Source organism: Rhinopithecus bieti, unplaced genomic scaffold, assembly GCF_001698545.2.
Source record: "Rhinopithecus bieti isolate Rb0 unplaced genomic scaffold, ASM169854v2 scaffold_47902, whole genome shotgun sequence".
In the NCBI taxonomy this organism is placed as follows: Eukaryota; Metazoa; Chordata; class Mammalia; order Primates; family Cercopithecidae; genus Rhinopithecus; species Rhinopithecus bieti.
The window spans coordinates 25,570-40,702 of NW_016818858.1; the positions used below are offsets into that span (position 1 = coordinate 25,570).

Sequence of the window (15,133 nt, forward strand, 5' to 3'; positions counted from 1 at the left end):
CCAGCTACTCGGGAGATGAGGCAGGAGGCAAGAGAATGGCTTGAACCCAGGAGGCGGAGGTTGCAGTGAGCTGAGAACATGCCACTGTGCTCCAGCCTGGGCGACAGAGTGAGATTCTGTCTCTAGAAAAATAAATAAATAGCTTAACTTCCAGATATGTTTTCTGTGGCTCTAACTTTAGTACTTTTGCCAATAACTTTTCTTAAGACGTGTGTTTCGTGAAATGCCAATAGTTACATAGTCAAATTAATTTGAGAGATTGTGCATACTCTATCATCCCTCTTGATAATTCAGTGAATTTGAACATGTTATAGGCTTCTAGAAATGTCCCAATAAAGACATCTGTTTCACTTTCAGAAGTGAAACACATTTCTCAACATTTCTCAAGGTAATTTGACCATGATACATCTTTTTTTTTTTAATCATTTTTAACAGCCAACAAATTGGAGCCCTATGTAAGTCAACTTACTTAGAGAATAATGCTGTGAAGGAAATGGAAACTTGATGTTAAAGTTAAAAGAGATCTCTGAAATAATTTAGTTCAGCACTTACATTTTAGTATTTAACAGATAAGAAGACTGAGTTCCATGAGATATACACACACACACACACACACACATACACACACGTATGTATATCCCTGGCATAAAGACACATAGTGGCTGACTAAATATTGTCAGATAAATGAATAAGTGAGTAAGGCTAGTGTTAGGACTCAAGACTCATATTTCTCAGTCCATTGAGCTTTTCAAGGGACTTATTTTCTCCTAAAGACCATGTAATCAGATCACTAGAGTCTTTCATAAGACAGGTTATTAGCTGAACGGCCTTGAGCGCATATTCTGTTTGAAAATCAGGATAATACCTCTCTAACGAGGTTGTCAGTATTAATTGAGATGTTACACATGAGAAGAGCTTATCACACAATGCATATTAGGTATTCAGTAAATGTTAGTTTATATTCATTTCTCTGATCATATTATCTATAAAAAATGATAATATCTATGATAGTGTATTAGTCTGTTCTTAGGCTGCTAATAAAGACATACCTGAGACTGGGTAATTTATAAAGAAAAAGAGGTTCAATGAACTCACAGTTTCATGGTTAGGGAGGCCTCACAAACATGGTAGAAGGTGAAGAAGGAGGAAAGGCAAGTCTTACATGGCAGCAGACAAGAGAGCATGTCCAGGGGAACCACCCTTTTATAAAACTATCGATCTTGTGAGACTTATTTGCTATCACAAGAACAGCATGGGAAAGACCCATCCCCATGATTCAATTACCTCCCACTGGATCCCTCTCCCAACACGTTAGGATTATGGGAGTCACAATTCAAGATGAGATTTGGGAGGGAACACAGCCAAACCATAACAGGTAGTGTTGTCCTGTTGGCTAAAAACATTTTATGTATTTTATTGATTATAGCATAGCATAAAGAGCACAAATTTTAAGTATACAGCTTACTGAAAATTAACAGCAGAACAAACCTGGGTAATCAGTATCTAGGCTAATAAACAGGGCATTACTAGAGCATTACCAGAGCATTACTAGAACTCCAGAAGATATTCCCATATCTGCTTCCATTCATTATTCATCAGGGTGTTTCATGTAAATAAAAACATGTAGCACATATTCTTCTGTGTTGAGTTCTTTTTGCTCAAATTATGTTTGTGAGATCTATCAATATTATTGTATGAAGTAATATTGTATGACATGTAGCATTACAATAATTGTAATTATTGTGTGTAATTATTGTATGGAGTAATATTGTATGCGAGTATTCATTTTCATTGCTATAGTATAGTATAGTATAGTATAGTACAGTACTGTATAGTATAGTATTATGCTATGTGACTATACAATGATTTATTTGTCCTTTCTACTAATGGTGAGTATTTGGATAGCTTCTGGTTTGGGGCCATAATGAAAAGTCCTGCAATGATCATTCATGAACATATCCTCTGGTGAACATATATATTCATTTATATTGGATTATACTTACAAGTGGGATTTCTGAGTATATGTATGTTCAATTTTAGTAAATATCACCAAAGTTTTCCAAAATGTTTGTAAAAATGTATACTCCCACCAGCAGTACATGAGACTTCCAATACATTCCAGAAGATTGAAACTAAAATTACAGCCATGAATTTAATATAGAGCAAAATACAAAGTGCATGAATTGGAGGCAGCAGGTATTAATGACAGAGCATTGGAGTTTAACTAGTTTCTTGGTTCTAATATAGGCTCTTCAAGTAACTTGCCATGTGATCTTGGAAAAAACCCTGTGATTTCACTTATTTAAGCAATGTGTAATTCATACACATATTCAATTTTGTATATAATTGAAGGTGTTGAGGAGCCCATAATGGAGGGTGATGATTGGGACTCATCATGAGCTTTACTTAAGAATATCTGAACTAGGTGATATTTAAAGTCTCTTCCAATGATAACAACAGTAACAGAAATTCCTTTAAAAGCCAACATTTCAACTATTTTTTTAGTGTCATATTTCAAACACACATCTGGTAAAATAAAATATTTCCTGGGTAAATTTAACTGCTGGTGGCAACAAAGATAAGTATTTCCAAATTAGTTATCATTTAAAGAAATTATTTTGAATCATACTCAACAAATATGATGTCTCAGTCGAATTTGTGCTGCTATAATGGAATGCCTAAGAAACAGTAATTTATAAAGAACAGAGATTTATTTCTTATGGTACCAGAGGCTGGGAAGTCAGTGGTCAAGGGACCTGCATTTGGCAAGGGCTTTCTTGCTGCATCATTTCACATTGAAAGGCAGAAGGGCAAGAGAGCATGTACACATGAGAGAACAAGAGATTGAACTCACCCCCTCAAGCCCTTTTATAATCAACATTAATCCATTTATAAAGGTGGAACCCTCATGAACGAAACACCTCTCATTAAGCCCCACCTCCCAACACTATTGCTTGGGAATTAAGTTCCAGTACATGCCATTTGGAGGACACACTCAAACCATATCATACAGTCATGAAGTCATCAAAAACAAATTAATAAAAACCTGAAACATAGATGATACTCTACTATTATTAATCCACACAAATTCATGCTATCATTCCAATAAAATTATGAGGATATGGAAATAAGGAGATTGTAAAGAACTGTTCTTGATATTATCCATTAAAAAACAGATTTGCAACTGTTTTAAAATCAAGGAAAAGTTAACATTCTTTAAGTAAATGCATTTGAATAAGAATTTCCAGGAAAGGCCATCATGATATATTCAACTGAACAGTTTCCTTGATAATGATATTGCTTTTGTTAATTATACAGTTTAATATGGAAATATATTTCTGAAATCATCTCTAAGTTTCTCAACCTAAAGTAGGTGGAATGATTTGAAAAGCAGAGGTCTTATTGTGTAAAATTTTACACCACATGTTTTAAAAATATTATTGTCAGCATTAGTCACTCTTTAGAAACTTTAATTGCACATTAAGAGGATAAAAACATTAAAGACAATAAGTTAGGTAGCTGTCACATGAGCCAGGATTTGTTTGTTTGGTCACCTTGTTATTACTCATCTTAATGTTAGTAACCAATATATCTCTAAAAGAATTGGATGCTGAATGAGAATGTACTAAAGGGAGAAGAGTTTGGGAGCATAAGTCACAGAATTGGGCTAGAAGATTACTGTTGTAAGGGGTTGGTTAGCCTCAGAGAAAGTAAGTAGAATAGCATATACAGAAGTAACCTGAAAAGAGATGCAAATTGCTGAGTAGAATAACCTCATTTACAAATAAGTAAAAAGAGACCCCTATTTGCCTTTTCCAGAAACAATCAAAATAATCTGCTACATTATTTATAGAGTTCAAAAGCAGCACCAGTGTTCCCTTCTCCTGTAGTTTTTAATAGTCGAATGGATAACTCTAGTTAGATTCTGTCTCACCTGGGAGAAGATGGCTGGACTATTTGAACTCTCCAAGTCCTTTCTAGCAGTAAGATTCTTCAATATATTTTGCTCCTGGGATACAGAGTAAATATAGTACATCTGGAAATGTCAGCAAAAACACTTGCAATGTCTTTCTACTTTATTTTAATGAAGGATAATGTTCCTCTATATAAAACTGCTAAGGCTGCCCATGCTTGCCTTCACAATAGAAATCCCTGAAGAAGAATCACTCAGACTCCCATTAACTTCCAAGACTCAACCCTGGAAATCAACAGCAACCAGAACATCACTTCATATAGATCTGCTGTGAAAAAACTCACAGTCCATTTATAACAAAGGGAATTTACAAAGCATGAAGTTGTCATTTTTTTCTCTCTTATCTTATGTATGATGGTGAAAATATTATATTGTGAAATTTTCAAAAGTGAATTACTATAGATATTTAGAAATTTAAATAAAACAATTAAATGTAGAAATGGGAAAGTAAAATTGATATTAGCCATAATGATGATAAAAGTCTGTGATTGAACATTTAGTACACAAAGGATTAGCAACCATTCTATTTTGTCGTGATTTGTAGTATATCATGTTATATGTGTCCGTAGATGATACATGGTTCATATGATACATATATGCACTATACATGTAGGAACAATTCCTTCCAAACCTGCCTTGATCTGGCTTTCAGCTCTCCAATCATGTACATTACTATACTTGCTCTTACTATACCCTTTGATCTAGCCAGACTGTCAACTACTGTCTATTTTATAATATTTTCTGTCTTTCTCCCTCTATGCTTTCATTCACATTTCAATTTTGATGTAAGATATTTTCCTTCCAGGATTTACGCCTCCTGTTGTCATCTGTCTTATTTCAAAATGCAACATATCCCCCTATATCAGAGTCTCCATTTATACATCCTTAACTTGTTCTTTACATACTCTCTCTCTATATATACTTAAATTAAAATGTTTATGATTTTGAAAGCACTACTAGATTTGGGCATAATTACAAACGATGAAAATTTTCTTTGGTATCTTTCCATTTCCCGTTTGAATCTTTTGTTTCTGTTTCTCTTCCTTTAGGAAACTAGCAGTAACTCACTTATTTGCGTTACTAGACTATGCCAGTTCACTATTTCACCCAGAATTTGGAAGATAGTTAAAAACAATTCACATTTTAAACTGCTGATTTCTAATTCTTCCCATCCAGTGCCCCCTCCCCTGCTGATATCCAGTAAAAAAGCAATAAAAGATAATTTCCTAAATTATGTAAATTATGTTGTTAGCATACTGATTCACTCATTGAGATGTACTTGCAGCATAATGTCAAGTCCTTGTATTTGTATGTTGATTGCATTTTAAAAGTACTTTCATAACTATCACTTATTATGTATATAGTAGGCAGGAAGGGTAGGTTATTATTTCCATATTGCTGATTAGGAACATGAGACCAGGAAAGCTTAAATAACTTGAATAAGATCAAACAGTAAGTAAGTATTTGTGCTGAGTCTAGAAGTAAAATTATCTGACTCCAAACAATGAAACTCTATTTGTGGATTTTTAGTTCGTTTTGAAAAACTAAAAGTGTTTTGGGGAAGATAGGCCTTTCTAGTCTCTTACAATTATATATACGCACCTGTCTACATAAAATNTTTATTTTAATGAAGGATAATGTTCCTCTATATAAAACTGCTAAGGCTGCCCATGCTTGCCTTCACAATAGAAATCCCTGAAGAAGAATCACTCAGACTCCCATTAACTTCCAAGACTCAACCCTGGAAATCAACAGCAACCAGAACATCACTTCATATAGATCTGCTGTGAAAAAACTCACAGTCCATTTATAACAAAGGGAATTTACAAAGCATGAAGTTGTCATTTTTTTCTCTCTTATCTTATGTATGATGGTGAAAATATTATATTGTGAAATTTTCAAAAGTGAATTACTATAGATATTTAGAAATTTAAATAAAACAATTAAATGTAGAAATGGGAAAGTAAAATTGATATTAGCCATAATGATGATAAAAGTCTGTGATTGAACATTTAGTACACAAAGGATTAGCAACCATTCTATTTTGTCGTGATTTGTAGTATATCATGTTATATGTGTCCGTAGATGATACATGGTTCATATGATACATATATGCACTATACATGTAGGAACAATTCCTTCCAAACCTGCCTTGATCTGGCTTTCAGCTCTCCAATCATGTACATTACTATACTTGCTCTTACTATACCCTTTGATCTAGCCAGACTGTCAACTACTGTCTATTTTATAATATTTTCTGTCTTTCTCCCTCTATGCTTTCATTCACATTTCAATTTTGATGTAAGATATTTTCCTTCCAGGATTTACGCCTCCTGTTGTCATCTGTCTTATTTCAAAATGCAACATATCCCCTATATCAGAGTCTCCATTTATACATCCTTAACTTGTTCTTTACATACTCTCTCTCTATATATACTTAAATTAAAATGTTTATGATTTTGAAAGCACTACTAGATTTGGGCATAATTACAAACGATGAAAATTTTCTTTGGTATCTTTCCATTTCCCGTTTGAATCTTTTGTTTCTGTTTCTCTTCCTTTAGGAAACTAGCAGTAACTCACTTATTTGCGTTACTAGACTATGCCAGTTCACTATTTCACCCAGAATTTGGAAGATAGTTAAAACAATTCACATTTTAAACTGCTGATTTCTAATTCTTCCCATCCAGTGCCCCTCCCCTGCTGATATCCAGTAAAAAAGCAATAAAAGATAATTTCCTAAATTATGTAAATTATGTTGTTAGCATACTGATTCACTCATTGAGATGTACTTGCAGCATAATGTCAAGTCCTTGTATTTGTATGTTGATTGCATTTTAAAAGTACTTTCATAACTATCACTTATTATGTATATAGTAGGCAGGAAGGGTAGGTTATTATTTCCATATTGCTGATTAGGAACATGAGACCAGGAAAGCTTAAATAACTTGAATAAGATCAAACAGTAAGTAAGTATTTGTGCTGAGTCTAGAAGTAAAATTATCTGACTCCAAACAATGAAACTCTATTTGTGGATTTTAGTTCGTTTTGAAAACTAAAAGTGTTTTGGGGAAGATAGGCCTTTCTAGTCTCTTACAATTATATATACGCACCTGTCTACATAAAATGTCAACTCTGAAAGCATGATGGAATGTTATAAAATATTTCAGTTTTGCTCCTAGGGAGAGGCAAGAAGTCAAATTCACCTAAGAACTACAGTTAACAAATTTAAATGAAACTATATGTTTCTTTCATAAAGATTAATTCTTAAAATATAATATAGCAGCATAATTGACACATCATTAATTTTTTAAGAAAGTACACATATCAAAAGTTGATAGGAAAGATAATTATGGTACATTTCCTATTTTTATTTTAAACAAAGTACATCTTCTATTTCAAGTTAAAGGTAGGAGTTATGTCTCATAATTGGAAGAGTTCGGAAAGGCCCAGGGCATTAACTATAAGTAGTATTCAGCTCGGCATTCTTTTGTAAATACTGAGAATAAAAGTTGTAAAAATATATACCAAATTATCATGAAGCAAAACTCAATTTTCTCATATTTTCAATCTAAACAAAGTTACTAACTCTAGTTCCAGTGAATACATTCAACTTGCTATTATGTTATATTTCTGGCATGTCTCCCCCACCCCCAAAAATTACTGGAACTATGATTTGAAAACTTATTGGGTACTAAAGAAACGCTGATCCTCATATGCTTTCCCTCTGTCGTGCTCACTCTTGCTCTTTCTCTCATTCATTCACCAATTCCTTCACAGAGGTGGTGTTATATTTTACCCAACAGCCATTTCCCTCATCTTGTCTGCTAGTAGGACTTCAACTTTATTCAAATGACAAAACGTGTTCAGTTCCAGTGGATGAATCATGATAGATTTAACTTAGAAGTTGGCAAACTATATGTAAAGGTCCAGGTAGTAAATACTTTAGGCTTTATGGCTCATATGGTCTCTGTTGCAACTATATTCAACTCACCTGCTATGTCATGAATACAGCCTTAGACAATATATAAATAAATGTGCATAGCAGTGTTCCAATAAATCGTTATTTTCAAAATAGGTGTGCATCATACTTTTCCAGAGAAACTATGGTCTAAGTCAATCACGGCTCTCTCATTCCTCTTAGACAGTGATAGAACTGGAAATGTGCCTTATACTATATTCTGATCAAGAACAGATATGGATAAACTTGCTGTGGGCTTCTGAGAATGATTTTCACCTCTGATAAGAGAGGGAAATGGGAGATTTCAGTTTGTTTCTCCTCCTTTCTTCTTCCCTTCCCTGAGTACTATTGTATATATGAAGGCTGGAGGTGCAGCAACCATCTTCCAAATATGAGACAATAGGCCTAGGGATGGAAACTATTTATGATAATGATGGAGTTAGAAGATAAAATAGGCCTGCATTTTTTATGACATTGCAGAGCCAACGACCAACCTTGGAAACTAACCTCTGGATTTATAGTCGAGTATCAGAAAAATGTATTTATTATGTAATACATTGTTGATTGGTTATAATAGCACTTAAATTCTTTCTAAAAGGTCATATTTGGTAATTGGCTTCATTTTGCCCACTTCATTGATCAGTTGTATTGCACAATTTACAGAATCACAAAATTTCTATTCCTCATATCTTTGTCTTACACATAGATGCATCTTGCCATGTTTTAGATCCCTTAGTCCTTTATGCTCCTTCATGGCATTCTCTCAGCTTCAACCCATGCTAGCAATTGCTTCAACTTCACAATGGCCCAGTTCAAAATTTTTAAGAAAGAAATCTAATTGTCCTTGTTCCTCTTTGTCAGACCACATGGACCACTGGCAGACCTACAAATGGGCCACATTTGGGTCAAGTTCAAAGTCTTAGCCCAATCAACTTCAGGGAGAAATGGTAATGGATAAAACATGGTCGCCATCCCTGTACAGTTCTCTGAGTAAGGCAGTTTACGTTCAACAGGGTTATGGGTGGGGAGGTACTGTAAAATGTATCTGGTATAATAATTTATAATTTGATGTTGGTGCACAACAGTCTTCATTACCAGCAGGTTGATAGCAATTTTCAAGTTATATTCTAAGGACATTTACTTATTTCATCTGTAAAAAAGGGGGAGGCATTTATGTAGTCCTTTCGACTTTGATATTTTCCAACACCTATCTTCATGAGAGGCATTGTCAGTGGTTTAATTTCTCATACTACATTCTTTGGCAGAACACTTTTCTGCCTCGACTTGTGGCAATAAGTTGATAGCATACTCCTCTTTCTCCCTATATCCTTAGAAAGGTAACATATGTGTTTTCTCTTTCAAATAGGATCCTATGGCCTGGATATAACAAGAGCTGAATAGTATAATGGTATCCACTATCTTTTAAGAATGAAGTTTTCCACATGAAGTACATTTTCAAGGCAACTTATCATTAAAACGCCAACACTATTTTAAAATGTAACTTTTATGGTTAATCTATCTAAAATCTTTCATATACCTAAAATCTGTATGCTTCCTGCCTTCCTAAATAAATGACATTGAACATAAATTGCTTTAACCTGGGTTAATAATTATAAATATCCAACATTCAAGAGTGTCATAATCCAGTTTGAAGACAGGTTTTTGTTTTGTCTCTTCTCCCACTATTTATTTATTTATTTATTTGTTTAGATGGAATCTGGTCCTGTCACACAGGCTGAAGTGCAGTGGTGCAACCATAGCTCACTGTAGCCTCAATCTCCTGGGCTCAATGATTTTCCCTTCTCAGTCTCCCGAGAAGCTAGGACTACAGGCACAAGCCACCGTGCCTGGCTAATTTTTATTTTTTTGTACAGATGCTATCTCCCTATGTTGCCCAGGCTGGTTTTGAACTCCTGAACTCAAACAATCCTCCAACCTTGGCCTCCCAATGTGTTGGAATTTCAGGCATGAGCCACCACACCAGGCCTTCTTCTTCTACTTATAGAATATTACTGTTACTGATGAGAATTTGTCTTAAGTCTCCAGATTTCTGATTTTTTTTTTCTCTTCTATGATAAGGGAGACTAGATAAATAAACGTAAGAATTTTCTGCTGGTTAAAAGTCAATAAAATATTGGAGGAAGGCTACTATAATTGGAATTGTAAATATTGGAATTGTAATTACAGGCTTCAAAGTCCAAGTCTTTGTAATTACCTTATAGGAGCTTGAAAGTATTTTTCAGATATTTAAGGGTTATATTCTGGCTGGTTGAGTTCATCCAGAGACAAACCTTCAAACAGTCTCCTCAACAGCTCACAATGCTACCCGTATTTGATTATTAATGTTCTAACTGCTGTAATTCATTATTTTATGCAATAAATATTTATTATGCTCCTCCAGTGGGCTGGCTCTTCTCTAGGTATGAGACACAGTCCTGGCTTTTCAGGAGCTCAAAGCCAAGCAAGAAAGTACATGAGGATGTAACCAACTAGAATACACTGCCAAAAGTGAAGAAATCATGCATAATCAAAGTCATATGACATCCCAGAGATAGGATGATCTTTAGGTTGTGGTTGTCAAGGAAGCCATCACAGAAGTGACATTAGAACTAGATCTTGAGAAGGGGACAGTTTGTCAAGTTTAACAAAAGTTAGACAGGGGGAAAGGCACCTTAGGCAGAAATATAAATATAAATCATTTTTCAGTTAAGGAATCTGAGACATTTATACGACAAAAATGTAGCATCAATGTAGACTACTAAAGTAGCAATTGATCTGTAGTCAGTTTTAATCTGCTTTATCCCTTATTTTCAGATATAAAGGACTGCCAGAAAGAGACACACAAATGGTATTTTTAAAGTTAGTTTGGAAATTCTAGTAGAAAACAGTTTATACCTAGGGTAGAATACTGTCCTTCTCTAATTGAATAATTTTTTTTTCAAACAGGCCTAACACATTTTGGAATGAGAAAGAATATTAGTTCAGGCTTCCAAATAGCAACACAGTTTCTGAAAATCTTTTAGGTAACATGTATCAATTCAGACAATCAATGCAGTGACATTTGCCAAAGACAGTTTAGTCTCTGTATTAGTCACGGTTATCTAGAGGAACAGAAAGAATGGAGTATGTATATATATGTGAGTTTATTAAGTATTAACTCACATGATCACGAGGTCCCAAAATAGGACGTCTGCAGGCTGAGGAGCAAGGAGAGCCAATCCGAGTTCCAAAACTGAAGAGCTTGGAGTCCAATGTTGGAGAATAGGAAGCATTCAGCATGGGAGAAAGATGTAGGCTGGGAGGCTAGGCCGGTCTCTCTTTTCACATTTTTCTGCCTGCTAATATTCTAGCTATGCTGGCAGCTAATTAGATTGTGCCCACTCAGATTAAGAGTGGGTCTGCCTTGCCCAGCCCACTGACTCAAATGTTAATCTCCTTTGGCAACACCCTCACAAACACACCCAGGATCAATACTTTGTATCCTTCAATCCAATCAAGTTGACTCTCAGTATTAACCATCACAGTCTCACACCCAAAAGGTTATTTTTTCCTACTAAGCCAAAGGCGTTAACAAATTTTAGTTTGGAGAAAAGTGAAAGCAATAAAACTAAGATGTATTTAATAACTTTGCTTCTTTGACAATTCCAACAATTGTTTTATAGCTACCTTATATGCTTATTTCATATTCTGTGTCACTATATAAGTGTTATGAATATGCTGGACCTATATATCTTGAAATAGGATAGATAATTTTAAAGATTTTATTGATAATTGGTTCTAAAATATTTGATCACCTTGTAAAACTATATGTCTATAGTGCTATAAATGAATACAGATATATGTCATGATATACCTACAAATATATTTATAATTATATGATTTTACCTATATGTCATGCCTATATATATAACTGAATTTCAAAGTAATGTAATGTATTCTATAAGGCAACAACTCACGTACACTCTGAATTTGATCTCCAGAATAAGTACCAAAGCATTTTCTTTAGAAAATAATGGAAAGTATAAAACACATACAAAAATACAAAGGTTATTAAGAATGATATTCTAGTTAACATATAAGAACATCTAGATGACCTTGGTTTGGCAGTGGCTTTTATATACAACACCAAAAGCATGACACAAGTGAAACAATTGGAAATTTTGACGGTATTAAAATTAAAAACTTATTCTCTGCTATAGACTCTATCAAGGAAATGAAAATACAAGTGACAGCCTGGTTGAAAATATTGGCAGAACACAAATCTGATAAAGGACTGTAATCCAAAATATATAAAGACCTCTTAAAACACAACTATAAGAAAGCAGACCAGGCATGGTGGCTCACACCTGTAATCCCAGCACTTTGGGAGGCTGAGGTGGAAGGATCACTTGAGGCCAGGAGTTCAGAACCTGTCGCTACCCAAAAAATGCAACAAATTAGCTTAGCGTGGTGGCATGCACCTGCAGTCCCAGCTATTTTGGGGGTTGAGGTGCGAAGATCCCTTGAGGCCCAGAGGTCGAGGCTGCAGTGAGCTGAGTTATTGACACTGCACTCCAGCCTGGGTGACAAAGTGAAACTGTGTCTCCAAAAAAAAAAAAAAAAAAAAAAACAGAAACCAACTCAAAACTTGGATGAGGAGGCCTGTGCATGAAGGTCTGGCAGCTCTTCTCAAACTCCTTGGTTAAAGGAAAGCAACAACAACAATTTATCATCAATATGCTACTCATAAGTAAGTGTGGGATAAAAGAAACTTGGAATTTATGTATCTCCTCTCATTTTACAAGTACGATTCCTTTGGGTAAAGAGTCATCAACCAAATATCCAAAAGTATAAACAAATATCAGAAAGTAAAAAGTATTAACAAAAGTTCAACACGATGGCTTCAGGAGGGCTGCAATGGCAAGGGAGGCAGCCGCGGCAGCAGTAGTGGCAAAGTTGGCCATGGTGGTGGTAGCAGCAGCAGCAAGCCGTGGTGACAGCATGGGCTCCAGGCCAGGACCATTAGTAGAAGCAGACCATGTGCAGGAAGGCCTGGCCGTTCTTCTCCTCCAACTTCTGCAGCAGCCGATCAATCTCATTCTCCGTATCCTCTGAGCGCTGCATACACTGGCAGAGCTCGCAGATGAGAAATGCCCCTATGATGGCATCTTCCTGGTTGTCCTGGATGTCCATGTTCACCACATGCACTGGCTGGCAGGTCTCCTGTTCTCTGGAATTCAGATCTTCCACCACTGGTCATCAATTTTCTCTTCACAAGTGATGATCAGATCAAACACATCTTTGCAATCCTGGAACCTTTCTGGCCGGAGCTTGATTCTCTTATTTCTGTCTAACATATACAGAATGCCATTCTGTGTATAGAGTTCTTCGTCTGTCGTGATAAGATCAATGTACATTTCATCATATGTGGTTTCGAAATCATAAATATTTGGCTTGTTAGGTGCTGGTCCTGGAAACTTCACATGAGGTACTGTTCCAAAGGACTGGACACTGAATCCTCATTTGCTGAGGATACTGTGTGCCTCCATGCTCCGGTTCTGGTTACTTGAGCACACCACCGCCACCCGCAGCGGTAACAATGACCACCCACGATGCTCTCACTTACGCTTCTACCGACCACAGCACCTTAGTGCCAGTAGAATGGCGACCAAAAATGGTGACCGTGTCTCAGGGGATATAGTACGTGGCGTCTGCGCTTGCCAGTCTCCTCGCAAGCCCCGAGTGCGGAGCCACAGGTACGCTGGCATCCAGGCTCAGGCAACGCATTCTGTGACAGTTGGCGGCTGGCGCCTGCGCAGCCACACCCGCGCTCCGCAAGGTGCAGCCCAGCCACATTTAAAATATATATACTTTTTCGGCCAGGCTCTGCGGCTTATGCCTGTAATCCCAGCACTTTGGGAGGCCGAGGCGGGTGGATCACCTGAGGCCGGAAGTTCGAGACCAGCCTGACCAACATGGAGACACTCCGTCTCTACTAAAATTACAAAATTAGTCAGGCATGGTGGCGCATGCCTGTAATCCCAGCTACTCGGGAGGTTGAGGCAGAAGAATCACTTGAACCCGGGAGGTGGAGGATGCGGTGAGCCAAAATCGTGCCATTGCACTCCAGCCTGGGCAACCAGAGCAAAACTCCATCTTCAAAAAGCAAACAAGCAAATAAAATATATACATATATATATGGTTTTTTTTTTCTCTGTATAGCGGAAACCTTATTGTTGTAAGTTCAATTGAAGGCTTTTAAAAAAACCTTTTAAGGAATTCTATAACCATCACCAAAAAGTCAGTCTGTCCACCTGCATGATCTCCCAGAGCACTTCTGCCCCATGTGAGTATGGGGTGGGGAGACAAAAGCAGCATGTGTGGGGCAGTTGTCTGACAAGCTGCTGTCCAAGCTGGTTAATCTCCTGTCCGTCAGTTCTTCCCGTAAATCAAGACCTTACAATTGGCATCCCAGTGGTCCACGTTAGTAGAAGCAATGGCCCACTGTAAGATAGGGATGACTACTTGGCTTCTCAGCAAGGTGACAGGGCTACGCTGAATAAACCTGGTGGATAGCCTGAACAGGTCGTCTACCGTGTCAGAGTGATTCTGGAGACCATTCTGCTGTTCTAGGAGCTGAAAGGTGGGAATGCACAGTGCCTGGACATGTCTAGTGGTCCCTGCCCACAGCCATCTTCCATGCCATACTCATCTACGAGGATAATGCCAAGGTATAGGAAACAAGAATGCTGATGTACGTGGCACACATTCACACAAATGGTGAATCATTCTAGTGGTTACAGCAGCACGGCAGATCCTTTGCCTACACAGCGAACTGCAAAGTGCAGGCACCTGCAACAGTGCTTTGCAATCTGATTATGAGCCGAGTGCTTATTTAGAGACTCGCATAAAATTGGCCATATTTCCTGTGTGACTTTTTGGCACCGATGAGTCTGTCTGTTTTCCACAGTGGAATTCATATGGCTAAATATCACTGCAAGGCGATCTAAGAACAGTGTCAATGGTTAGATAATTCCTTAAAGGATTTGCCAAAGGAGACAACAATGGGAGCCGTCACCGTGACACACAAACAACTTCCAGACTTCCACAAGCAAGTCACTAGTGCTGAGGAATGTAACCAAGTTTGCTGGGCCTTATGAAAACTCACCAGGTTCTTTCGATAGCTCACGCTTCTGCACTGTGCCTGTCACCCAGGAATG

The 15,133-nt window shown here is 36.8% G+C and overlaps 2 pseudogenes; both read right to left on the reverse strand.

Moving 5' to 3' along the window:
• Positions 1 to 12,935: 12,935 nt before the first annotated feature.
• LOC108518986 (RNA polymerase II subunit A C-terminal domain phosphatase SSU72 pseudogene) lies at positions 12,936 to 13,769 on the reverse strand (annotated as a pseudogene).
• A 374-nt stretch (positions 13,770 to 14,143) lies between these two features.
• Positions 14,144 to 14,926, reverse strand: LOC108518987 (transportin-3 pseudogene; annotated as a pseudogene).
• Between the last annotated feature and the right edge of the window lie 207 nt (positions 14,927 to 15,133).